Raw genomic sequence first — 12164 nt, 5'->3', positions numbered from 1 at the left:
GTTGCTCAAATCTATGGTGTGTGCTGCACTCAAGGGCATCCAACTGATCAATGTCCCGAGTTGATCAATAATGGAGGATGGGAGTCTCTTAATGCTATTGGGTTTCAAGGTAATCAAGGTGGACAAAGATACAACCCTTTCTCTAACACATATAACCCGAGACTTAAAGATCACCCCAATTTACGTTGGGCCAACAATTAATATTCAGAACCCTCGAGGACAAGGGCAAGTGTTTCCACGCCCTCCAGGTTTTCTGATGAGGCCTCAAGTACCTCAAAACATTGTCTCTAATCCTCATGTGCCTACAAATTCTGCTGCTCCTAATTATGATGAGATTTTAAAGTCCATTGCTCAAGGGCAACAAAATTTAACCACTGCTACTGAAGCTCTTGTCATAGGTTAACTGGTTCACACTAAAGACATTGTAGAATTGAAAAAGCAATTGGGACAAGTGATAGACTTCATGGGAAAGATAACCAAGAGCGAAAAATTGCCTAACAACACTGTTCCCAACCCAAATATCAAACAAGCTAAAGCTATTACCACCTGTAGACACCCCATTTTTGCATCCGCCTGATTAATCAACTCGTCAACCCGATCGCAATGATTCCCAATGATGGATGTGTATTCTATTGCTTTATTTTGTTACCAGATGTATTTTAGAAATCCGAATGAGGTATCTCGAACTGACAAAACCTTAGAAACCATGCTACGCTAGGAAAATACGACCCCATAAACATAGAAATCATCATCTTGCAGACCAAAAAGAAGCTTCACGATAAAAATCACTAAAAATTGACCAAATTACCAAAATACCCCTAACCTCAAGACAACCTTAGAGCCTACGTTACGCTTAGGAAAACTCTCTCGAACACATAAAATAAAAAATTGAAACCAAATAAATCATTTCACCAATTTTAACAGAATTTGACAAAATTACGAAAATGCCCTCATAAAGTTCACAACCATTTCACATAAAAATTTTCATAAATGACACAAACCAACATTCTCATTGAATTCCTTACGAAAAACCGATTCTAAAACATCCTAGAACATTAAAAACTGATTTAAAACGTGAAAAGTCCTCTCCGGGGGCAAAACGGTAATTTCATAATTTTCATAATTAAAAAATTCGAAATTAATAAATAAAACATTAGATAATTAAAGTGAAACATTAATGAAATTAATTTAAAATTTTGAACCTAAAAAATCGATCAATCGGACTCTTAGGCAAAATTGTTGAGGGTTCGTGGGATATTTCTTTAAGGACCCCTCCATTTGGGGGTCCAAAGAATTAAAGAAATAATGGAAGGGGGTTCTCCAAAAATTAAAAGTAAATCAAGCAAAACTAAAGCCAAGGTATTAAAGTCAAAATTAAAGTCAATTAAGCAAGACTGAAGTCAAAATATTAAAAGTCAATCAATTAAGACTAAAGTCAAAACATTAAAAGTCAATCAAATAAGACCAAAAGTCATAATAGAATTCTAATTAAATAATAACTCTATCTAATAGAGTTCTAACTTAAAAACAATTCTACCTAAAACAATTATAATTAAAAAAGAATTCTACCTAAAACAATTCTAATTAAAACACAATTCTACCTAAAACAATTTTAACTAAAATACAACTCTAATTAAAAGATCTCTAATTAAACACTAACTCTATCCAAATCGACCCTAAAAAACATCTATAAATAGAGGTGCTCACACCCTATTTTCGTATCAAATCAAAAACCCTAGGAGAAGTAGGTCTAGAAGCTCCCCTAACCCCCCATAAACCCTAGTTTTGGAGTCCCAACTCCTTACCTAACATCCCTCCTTCAATTTTAGTCTAGAAAACACCTAAAATCCCTTCAAAAATACCCCCAAATCCGCAACAAACTTGAAGAGTTCAGATCCAAAAATAAGGAGATACCTTGATCTAGGAGATCCGAAGTCAAATTCGAAGATAGAACGAAGCAAGGGAGTACAGTACACGGAGCTCTTTTTATCAGATCTGAGGGAACAAAATCCTTGCTATCGGAAAGGTATGTAATTTTTTTATTTTTATCTAGGTTTTTAGCAATGTGATATATTTGGGAAGTTAGTAGAGACCGACTTTGATCAGGCGGGGTTGGTGCCTAACACCTTCCAACCCCGTAACATGATCCCCGAATTCAGATTTTTTATAGTAGATTAGTTCTTTTTATCCATGTTAGAGTCAGTTTGGTTCCTAGACCACAATAACTAGGTGGCGACTCCCAAACCTCAAGAGTCAAAAGTGGATCCGCGCACCCCGCGGATCGAGGGCGCTTTCAGTGGCGACTCTGCTAGGGACTATTGACGATCAAACTTGAAAAACCCCAAGTATGGGAGCATTGTCAAGATGACCTAGTTTTTTTTATTATTTAGTTAGATTTATTTTATTTATTTTTTCTGTTTATTTATTTTTTTTATCTTGATTGTAGATGATTTTGGGTATTGCATTTTTTTTTCCAATTAAGGATAACTTTTTGATGACCCCTAAATAGTGAAAGATTCAAATTGACCTATGATAATGATGGAATGATGAAGGTTGGACAGAAATATTAAAACATTTTTAGAGAATATTTTAGTGCGAATTAAGTCTGGGAGCCTCTTAATAAAACATAGATCTCGTCGAGTAGATTAATTTAGAATCTGAGTTCACTCAATTTCATTATCGGAAGCCTTAGATATCATCGATGCAAGTTCAATCTGTAAATCTGGAATTATTTCTGAATGAAAGTTGGGACAGCAATGTTAAAACTTTTTTAGAGAATATTCTAGTGAGAATTAAGTCTGGGAGCCTTTAATAAAACATAAATCTCGTCGAGTAGATTAATTTAGAATCTGAATTCACTCAATTTCGTTATCGGAAGCCTTAGATATCATCGATGCAAGTTCAATCTGTAAATCTGGAATTATTTCTGAATGAAAGTTGGGACAGCAACGTTAAAAATTCTTTACAGAACATTCTAGTGAGAATTAAGTCTGGTAGCCTATTAATAAAACATAGATCTCGTCGAGTAGATTAATTTAGAATCTGAGTTCACTCAATTTCATTATCGGAAGCCTTAGATATCATCGATGCAAGTTTAATCTGTAAATCTGGAATTATTTCTGAATGAAAGTTAGGACAACAATGTTAAAACTTTTTTTCAGAACATTCTAGTGAGAATTAAGTCTGTGAACCTATTAACAAAACGTATATCTCATCGAATAGATTAATTTAGAACTTGAGTTCACTCAATTTCGTTATCGGAAACCTTAGATATCATCGATGCAAGTTCAATCTGTAAATCTGGAATTATTTCTGAATGAAAGTTGGGACAGCAACGTTAAAAATTTTTTACAGAACATTCTGGTGAGAATTAAGTCTAGGCACCTCTTAATAAAATGTAGATCTCATCGAGTAGATTAATTTAGAACTTGAGTTTACACGATTTCGTTATCGGGAGCCTTAGATATCATCGATGCAAGTTCAGATTGTATTTTCCTAATTTACAGAAAATCTGAATTTATCTAATGTTGGCACAATTAATGTTCTTGAGAGTGAGCTCATCTCAACCATTGTCATTCTATCATCAATGTAACACCTATTGGAATCTCGATTTATTTTGGATCACCAAAAAGTGATCATTGATTGGACCTTAAAAATTATAAAAATTATGCCTATTGCAATGTTTGTTTGATCATTATCATATGTCATATTTATTGATTAATTTACCATGATCTTGCTTGAAATACATGATTGATGTTGATCGTAATGTTAATGTACTTATGTGATGGGAATAATGTGATCTTAATTGAATATTCATATGATTTGAATGATTTTGGTTTTAATTAAATGTATGATTGGTTTGATTGGATCCATGGGCCCATTTGTTTGAAAAAGGTCCCGGGCACACCCCACCCTGTTTTGTACACACCACATGCACGTTTGCTGTTTTACTCACTTACACGTCCCATTTAGCCAACGTGGCACTAGTGTGTGGCCCGGTCTCTTCGGAGATGCGACGTCATTCATGAAACCCACAACTCCAGTCACGTACCTTAGGGTATATCAAACTGGGACATCAATACCGTCTGATCAGGTGATTCTGAGAGATATATTGATGCACCCAGGCTGGAGCGACCTGAGCCTTTGACCTATTGTGAGCCACACAGTCACATGTCCCGATTGCCAACGTAGTACTAGTACGTGGTCGGTCCCCTCATGGGATGCCAAACCATTTATGAAAGCTACAACTCTTGACTCGTACCAATAGGTATATAAAAGATAATCCAAGTATATCAATTGCACTTCTTGGTCAAAACCGGTGCCTAAGCAAGATCTTGCCCCGATGTACCCTACTGTACGAGGGGGATAGACTACGTCTATTCTAGACGAGAGGTATTTAAGTGGGCCCTTGCTCAGCATTGTGCGCCACCTCTCAACTGGAGATCAAACTGGCTATTTTTGACTTCAGAGAAGTGAGTTGAGGTTTTAGATTATCACCTATACGGTATATCAAACCAAGTCACCACGTATCGAGAGGTATATAGGTGTGCTTGGGCAAGGGTGGCTAGATAAAAATGTATTGCACGTAGTAAACCTAGAGTCTAGAAGCCTTCCTATAGGTCACGACCCGAATTGACTATGGGTGTTCCTGGGTTGTTTTATTCAATCCAACCAACAGGTAGGTGGGCACACCGATCCAGAATAATCAAACAAAACCCGCAATATCGGTCCTACCCAATCGGTGAAATGTACTGATTAACTTGAACCACTTAAACCAGTTGACCCAATGGACAAGTGGATCAAACTGATCAATACCAAATCAGTTGGACTAATTGGTTTCACTTTTAAAGATCCAGACCACTTTATCTAGAAAGATTCGATCTTAAGATCAAATTAATTTGTCTGATCAAAGGTTCAATCCCAATCAGGGGTAGACCCACATCTAACCTTTCTCACTTTCTTGGTTAATATAGATTTATAGTGCATTTGGATTCAATATTTTCCACCGGAGGGTCAATTTATATCAAAATTTTAATCATGTGATTAAGAGACAAACCTTCAGAATCGATGGTTAATCATAGGTGCTCTTAAACATTCTAAACCCTCATCTGTGTCATTTTTAGTCCTTTAAAAGAGTCGTTTAGTTAAAGTACTAATGTCAAATCCAAGTAGTCTATCCACTCAGAAAGACCTTCTCTCTTTGTAGATAATTGTCCCTAGTTTTCTTTGAGTTTCAATTCAATTTTCGTTAGTCTTTAAATCCAGTTAGTTGTTTCAGTTACGTTAGTCTTTCTTCAATTTTCAAGTTTTAGTCGAGTTTGTCAATCTATGTTTTTCAATAAAATATAGAAGCTTCTGATTATCATGCGTGTAATAATGATTTGAGCATAATATCTAATATGAGGATTGACTTAGAGCTCATTAATCAAACTCGATAAATATTTGAATTAAATAGTACACTCAAGAAGTGCAAATGGGTACTACATTTTCCTTAGCAGAACACGAGAAGAATAATAAATTTACTTGAGAAATTCAACAACGTTCCTGCATGGTCTCGTGAGAATATATGGATAGATTGCACCAAAATAGATCAAATCCTAAAGTTGAGGGTGAATTTCAAAATCAAATATTATCAAGAATGATGTATTTGAAACCACCAACAAAGGTGTTAAGATCTGCAAAGAAGGGATTCATCATGTTTTTCACTTAAGAAATAAGAGTTCTCATTCACAAAAGAATATAAATTTTTTTTGAAGTTTGGAAAGGATTGAACGAGTCAACGTCAAATACAAAGAAGTCAATCACACTCAACTTTATAAAAAATGACAGAAGATTTCTCTTTATCAGAAAAAGACCGAAGATTATTCCTTCTCAGAAGAAGACTGAAGAATATTCATTCTCAAAAGGAAACCTTACTTGACAGAGCAATCCAAATATCGAATTCCTGAAACTTTGACCAAGTCAAGCAACATTCACCAAAGGAGGCTGTAGACGCGTGATTTCGTCATTATGATGACTACATCTACAATGATTTGGAGTCGCCACCATTCAAGTTGGAAGTGGGTGTGAATGGTCACCCGGGGTACATTTTCCAAAAGATGAGATTTTTGGCATTTTAGTGACTCACAATGGATAAGGGGTAGTCAAACCTCGAGATTTGGGTAAGCGGCTCGGTTGAAGAAAAGGGAAGGTGTTAGGCACCCTTTCCTCCCCGCCACGTGGCGGTAACCTCAACTAACTCGATCATTTTTTATTTTTAAAAGCAGGTGAAAAAAATGTGCCACGTGGGTGCATATGTTCCCTAAGTAGGGATTCATTTTCGGCTTGATCATAGGGTCATTTCATTAATGGAAATGACCCTTATGAACCTTAGCCTTGGGGCCCAATCATCAAAAGGAGTAAAATAAAATAGAAGAAGGGGGTGTTAGAAGAGGGAAAGAGTAGAAGGTTAGAGAAAGAGAGGGGGTGTGCTTCAAACCCACCTTGTATCTTGTTTCTTCTTTCTTCTTCTTGCTTGAGTCTTCTTGAGTCCTTAGTATAATATGAGAGTATGAGAATGGGAAGAAGTGATTAGAGAGAGTAGGGATTTCTTTTGTTTTAGTGAGACTTGTAGAGGATTTGTGTGAAAGAGTTGGTAAACTTGGTGAGAATTGATGATGGTTGTTAGTAGAGAGAGTGTTGGGGAGAAGTTTTGTAATGAGAAGTTGGGGGCCCTTTTTGGGAAGAGGAGGAGGGTATTTATAGATGTTTAGGAGTTATTTTAGGGATATAATGGGGTGAAGTGAAGAAAATGAGTAGAATGGTTATGAGTTTGAGGGAGAAGTGGGTGTAATTTAGAGGAGATTGGAGGGTATTTAGGTAAGGGGGGTTAAATGGGTGAGTTTTGACCCAAATGGTTTGGATCCTACCCAACCCATTTGGGTGGAGTGTTTGGTGAGGTAAATTTAAGATGGTGGTTGTGATTTGATTTAAGAGCATGGAGGATTTAAAGAGGTGGTTGATGATATTTTGGGAGGGTGAGGGAGATGATGCCATGTGTTAAGGTGGGTGGAAATGAAGGGTTGAGATAAGTTGATGGGAGAGGTTGAGTGTTTGACTTGAGAGGATGGTGTAGGTTTAGGTTGTAGATGTAGGTTTTGTAGGGAATGATGAGGGTAGATTAGGGGAGGTATAGGTTAGGGGTGTGGGTAGATGTGTTTGATTTGAGAGAAAAGGTGATGGGTTGATGTGTGGGTAGATGGGATTTAAAGCAAATTAATGGGGTAGGTAGTTGGGTGAGGGAGGTGAGATGGGGTGGTGACATGTGTCATCTTTTGATGATAAAAGAGTGATTGGTTGATGTGGGTTGTGGTTTATGGGTTAGGGTTGTGGGTTGGATAATGAATTGGATATGGTTAATGATTTGTGGGCTTTGTAGTGTTGGGCTTGGGTTTTAGAAATGACGGAGGCGGAGCGGTGATAGTAGAGGAGGGGTAGGCATCTCAAGTCTCACCTTTTTAATTTTTAATTTTTTTAGATTTTTGCAATCATTAATTTGATCAAAACTGCCACGTGATGGCAAATCGGGCTTTTTAGGCCCGTTAGTGAAATTTATCGAAAATTTGACGTTTTTTTATTTTGGAAGCGGAGCGGTGAATGTTGGGAAGTCGTAAGGTAGGCCGAGTCCTTTTGGTGGCCTCCTAAACCATTGAGAGGTCTTAGGGGCCTCGGTTTGGTAAAAATGTCCATTTTCAATGAGTTGGGCCCTTAAGGCCCGTTGGCCCATTTATTTGGAAAATCGATATTTTTGGGCCCTTTCGAGAAGTGGCCCGTTCAAATTGAGGTGTCTACAGCTGCCCTTCTTTGCAGGAATTGCGTGCAAAGAACTGCAAAGAATAGACTAAACCCCTATTTGTACGGGCCAAAAAAAATTCTGTAAAAACACGATTTTGAATTATCGATTGTATTGAAGATTTTTGTGGAAAATGGTTACTCAAGCACGGGGTCTGATAGAGTTTTACCTTATTAATTCATTGATCTCGATGGCGCGGAGCTCGTGTGAGATCTTTGATTTGATGAAAATTTGATGAGTTTTGAAATCCGACTATTTCTTCGATCGTGTTTTGACAAATCGAAGTTGAGTGCAACTCGAAAAATTTTTTTGAAATTCTTTTGATTTTTTTTTTTTTTTTTTTTTTTTTTTTTTACCTTCTTTTGTTGATCTTGCTCTGTTTCTATCATTCGCTAACCCTCTCAATTCGTGTATTGTCCTTTGATACCTTTGATCCTTTCAATGGTGCAAGCCCTGAGGTTGTTAGCAGTCGCCACAAATCCAAGAGGGTTTTGTAGTTGGAGCACAAGCAATATGATTGTTAACAGCTGTCACTGATCCAAGAGAGAGTTTTGCAGTTGGAACTGAATCGACCCAGACCTGTTGCATTGGTGCTACTCTCTTGTAATATCAACATGTTGTTCTGACTGGAATTTGGAGTATTAGCTCGCAGTAGAGAAACACAGTTACCAGGATCTCTACCATTAGCAATATGTGTCATTTCTTGAACAGCACCACCATTAGAAAGAATATCCCACTTACTTCTAAAGTTCTCATCGCGAAGGAAATTGAAAACTCCCTTTGGTGAGACTGGAAGCCAGAAAGAAGTAGCTGCACTTAGCATAATACCAGGAGGCCTGCCGGGATCATCTATGCTTTTTCCAATCATGGCCCTTACATCTTTAGCGCCACTTCCCGATAATGTTGTCCATGTGTGAGCAGTAGAAGCACTTACACCAGAACAAAAACTCATCACCATTCTCTCAGCTAACTTCAACATACTCTTTCGCCCTTCTTGACTTGTGATCATACCAACATCTCCAGCGGGCATGTTACTAGCCATAACACTTGCAAGGCGTTCACATTGTCGATCTAGGGTAGCAACCCAACGTTTTGCACCAAACCCAAGGCTGGAGTTAACCAGTATTTTATACTATGAACTAACTGCTTTATCATCCACTTCTACGTGTTCGACCCATATAACCTTGGAGTAACCATTTGACATTTCTTGGATTAAACAATCTGATGGCCTTCTTCGACATCTCGATATCGGGCTAGGACGCAAATGATCCAAGGAAACATCGACCACCGTCCAAATCCCCTTGACATGTTGTTTACAATACCTTACGAAGAAATTTTCTCAAGTCAGAACCAGAGGTGAAGGGACTTGAAATTCTGCTGTCATCACTTGAAGGGCTCCATTGTAGTTTTCTGCTATGCCTATTGATACGACTTCAAGAGTTGTTGCTTTTGAAACAATGTTAGAAAACACGGTGGACCACTGATTCATATCCATAAGGATCTCAACAAGGTTAATGTGATTTATGATAACAACGGCAGTTTCTCGAGAAGCTTCTGATTTCGATAGTTTTGGTCCAATTCCCCTCGGGAATGTTGTATGTACTTATCTTCACTTAGAATCTCCTCAGTAGGCCCGGAGAGTGATCTTAGGAGGGTTTGCCTGCGGTCCCTTCTTCGATGCCTTCGCGTCTTGTCTAGTGAGTCGTGATGATGAGTCGGGCTGGAAAATTGATGATGAGTCGGGCTGCCCGAATCCGTGCTTTGTAGGAACGCCTTGACTCTTTTTACAAAATGTTGAAAGATTAATGCAAAGAAAATAGGTTTTGTACTTACTTGGCCTCAGGTGTATCTAATGCTTTGAAAACTTGAAGTTTGAACAAGTCCTAGAATCTTCATCATCGGCCAAAATAGTAGTTTTTCTTTTTTGAAATTTTATGAAATATCTTTATCAAATGAGTACGATAAATTCAAAATTTGTAAAACCTTTGGTTGCGACGATCTTGGTGTTTTTGCCAATCACCGAGGATATAAATGTCAATTACTCTTTTGATTCCTTTAGAGTCATTCCCAGTGCTTTGGGTCTCGGGATTTTGGAAAGATTTTGCCGTTCACAGTTTATACTCTTGCGGGCCAGGAGTTGTTGTTTTTTTTTTTTTTTTTTTTTTTTTTTTTTTTTTTTTTTTTTAAATAAACCTTTATTGCCTCTGATGCCAATTACGGTTTTCATCAGACCCGGTTTCCACATTTTTACGCATCGACGTCCTTTTTGGGATTTTCATCGTGCTGGTGGCTTTGATCTTGCCATAGTCTGATTCTTTTACTCATAGCGCCCTTTCAGGTTTTCACTATGCCCTTTCAGACCATGCTTGTATTTTTCTAAATTTTTCATTACAATTCTGCTCGGAGTCTCTGTGTCTTTGTGGCTTGGTGACTTAAGTTGAGCTGCGAGATCGACGACTCTACTCTTGTAGTGGCACTTTTTCTTGAGTAATAGATCTAGATTCCCCTCTCGAGTTTGCTGACGACTATCCGTGGTTCGACAACTCAAGTTGAGCCGCAAGATCGACTACTCTACACTTCGAGTACTCTTTTTTTTTTTCGAATATCCGATCTGGATTCCCCTCTCAAGTCTTCCAACGACTAACAAGACTTTGAGGTCCAGACCAAGTTGCAAGATCATTGGTGCTGCCACTGTCATTATGTTGCCCTAAAACATTTCCTGATCAAAAAGGACTTTAAGTAGGACGAAATGTTGGCTTAGGCTTATGGTAGTGGAAGGTTACAAAAAGGTTAAGGTCTGGATCTTAGTTTATCTAAAAGTGGAATAAACATGGGGTTCGTCTATTTTTGTTTCGGAAAAGTGATCTATGTCTCCTCCCAGCGTCTCTCGAACTTGTTTAGGCTGGAGATTTGGGTCGAGCCAAGATCAAGTGTTCGAGTTTTTGACTTTCTTGATTTTTTTTGTATTTTTAGCCGTTCACAGTTTATCCTCATGCGGGCCAGGAGTACTTTTGATGCTTTTGACTTTTCTATTTCTTTCTGATCTTTTTTTTTTTTTTTTTTTTGTAGTTGTTAACTTACCCCAGTCTTAGGTTAAGAAATGAACGTGATGGCTCAAAAGGGTTGACTAGGGTGTGATGGTTTGTTTGGGATAACAAAAATGGCCTTTCGTCATCTCAGGGTCAGGTCTTAGGCGTAATATTTCTTAACAGTGTCAGCATTGATCGGTTGCGGGAAGACTTGTCCGTCCATTTCTGTGAGAATCAGAGCTCCTCCCGTCATTACCTTCTGTACGATGAATGGTCCCTCATAGTTTGGTATGAACTTTCCTCTGGCGTCTTCTTGAATTGGTAGAATCTTCTTTAAGACCAGGTCTCCTGGCAAGAACTCCCTAGGCTTAACTTTCTTGTTATAGGCACGAGCTATTCGTCGTTGATAGATCTGTCCATGACAAATGGCTGCAAGGCGTTTTTCTTCAATCAGATTCAGCTGATCGAACCGAGCTTGAATCCATTCAGTCTCATCTAGCTCTGCTTCTTTTAAGATTCGGAGAGAGGGAATCTCAACTTCTACGGGTAAGACTGCTTCCATTCCGTAAACCAATGAATACGGAGTTGCCCCAGTCGAAGTTCTGAACGAAGTACGGTAGGCGTGTAGTGCAAATGGCAACATGTCGTGCCAATCTTTGTATGTAACTGCCATCTTCTCGATTATTTTCTTGATGTTCTTGTTGGCTGCTTCGACTGCTCCATTCATCTTAGGTCTGTAGGGTACAGAGTTGTGATGAGTGATCTGGAAGTCTTCGCACATTTTGATCATATCTTTGTTCTTGAAGTTCTTAGCATTATCAGTTACCAATCCGCTCGGAAGTCCATACCGACAAATGATGTTGTTCTTGACAAACTTCATGACGTTGCTCTTGGTAACATTGGCGTATGAGGCAGCTTCTACCCATTTTGTGAAGTAATCGATAGCAACAAGGATGAAACGATGCCCATTTGCAGCTTTTGGCGAGATCTGCCCAATGACGTCCATGCCCCAGAGTGAGAAGGGCCAAGGCGTAGTCATATTATGTAGTTCTGAAGGTGGGGCATTGATCTTGTTGGCATATATTTGGCATAGATGGCATTTGCGGACATGCTGATAGCAGTCACTTTCCATTGTCGACCAATAATATCCCATCCTCATGATCTTCTTAGCAAGCATATGACCATTCATGTGAGGTCCGCAGACTCCTCCATGTACAGTCTCAATTAGTCGTTTCGCTTCTGTTTCTGCTGCCACACACCTAAGTAAGATCTCATGGTGCGACTTCTTGTACAGAATACCGTTG

At 38.4% G+C, this 12164-nt stretch overlaps 1 pseudogene; it reads right to left on the bottom strand.

Moving 5' to 3' along the window:
* Positions 1-8351: 8351 nt before the first annotated feature.
* On the bottom strand, positions 8352-9451 carry LOC147381361 (homeobox-leucine zipper protein MERISTEM L1 pseudogene; annotated as a pseudogene).
* Positions 9452-12164: the final 2713 nt, after the last annotated feature.

Source organism: Akebia trifoliata, unplaced genomic scaffold (assembly GCF_017979445.1).
Source record: "Akebia trifoliata isolate Shusen 1 unplaced genomic scaffold, ASM1797944v1 Contig00538, whole genome shotgun sequence".
NCBI classification, from domain to species: Eukaryota; Viridiplantae; Streptophyta; class Magnoliopsida; order Ranunculales; family Lardizabalaceae; genus Akebia; species Akebia trifoliata.
The sequence above is the reverse complement of the archived record's forward strand: the minus strand, read 5'-3'. Positions and strand labels throughout refer to the sequence as shown.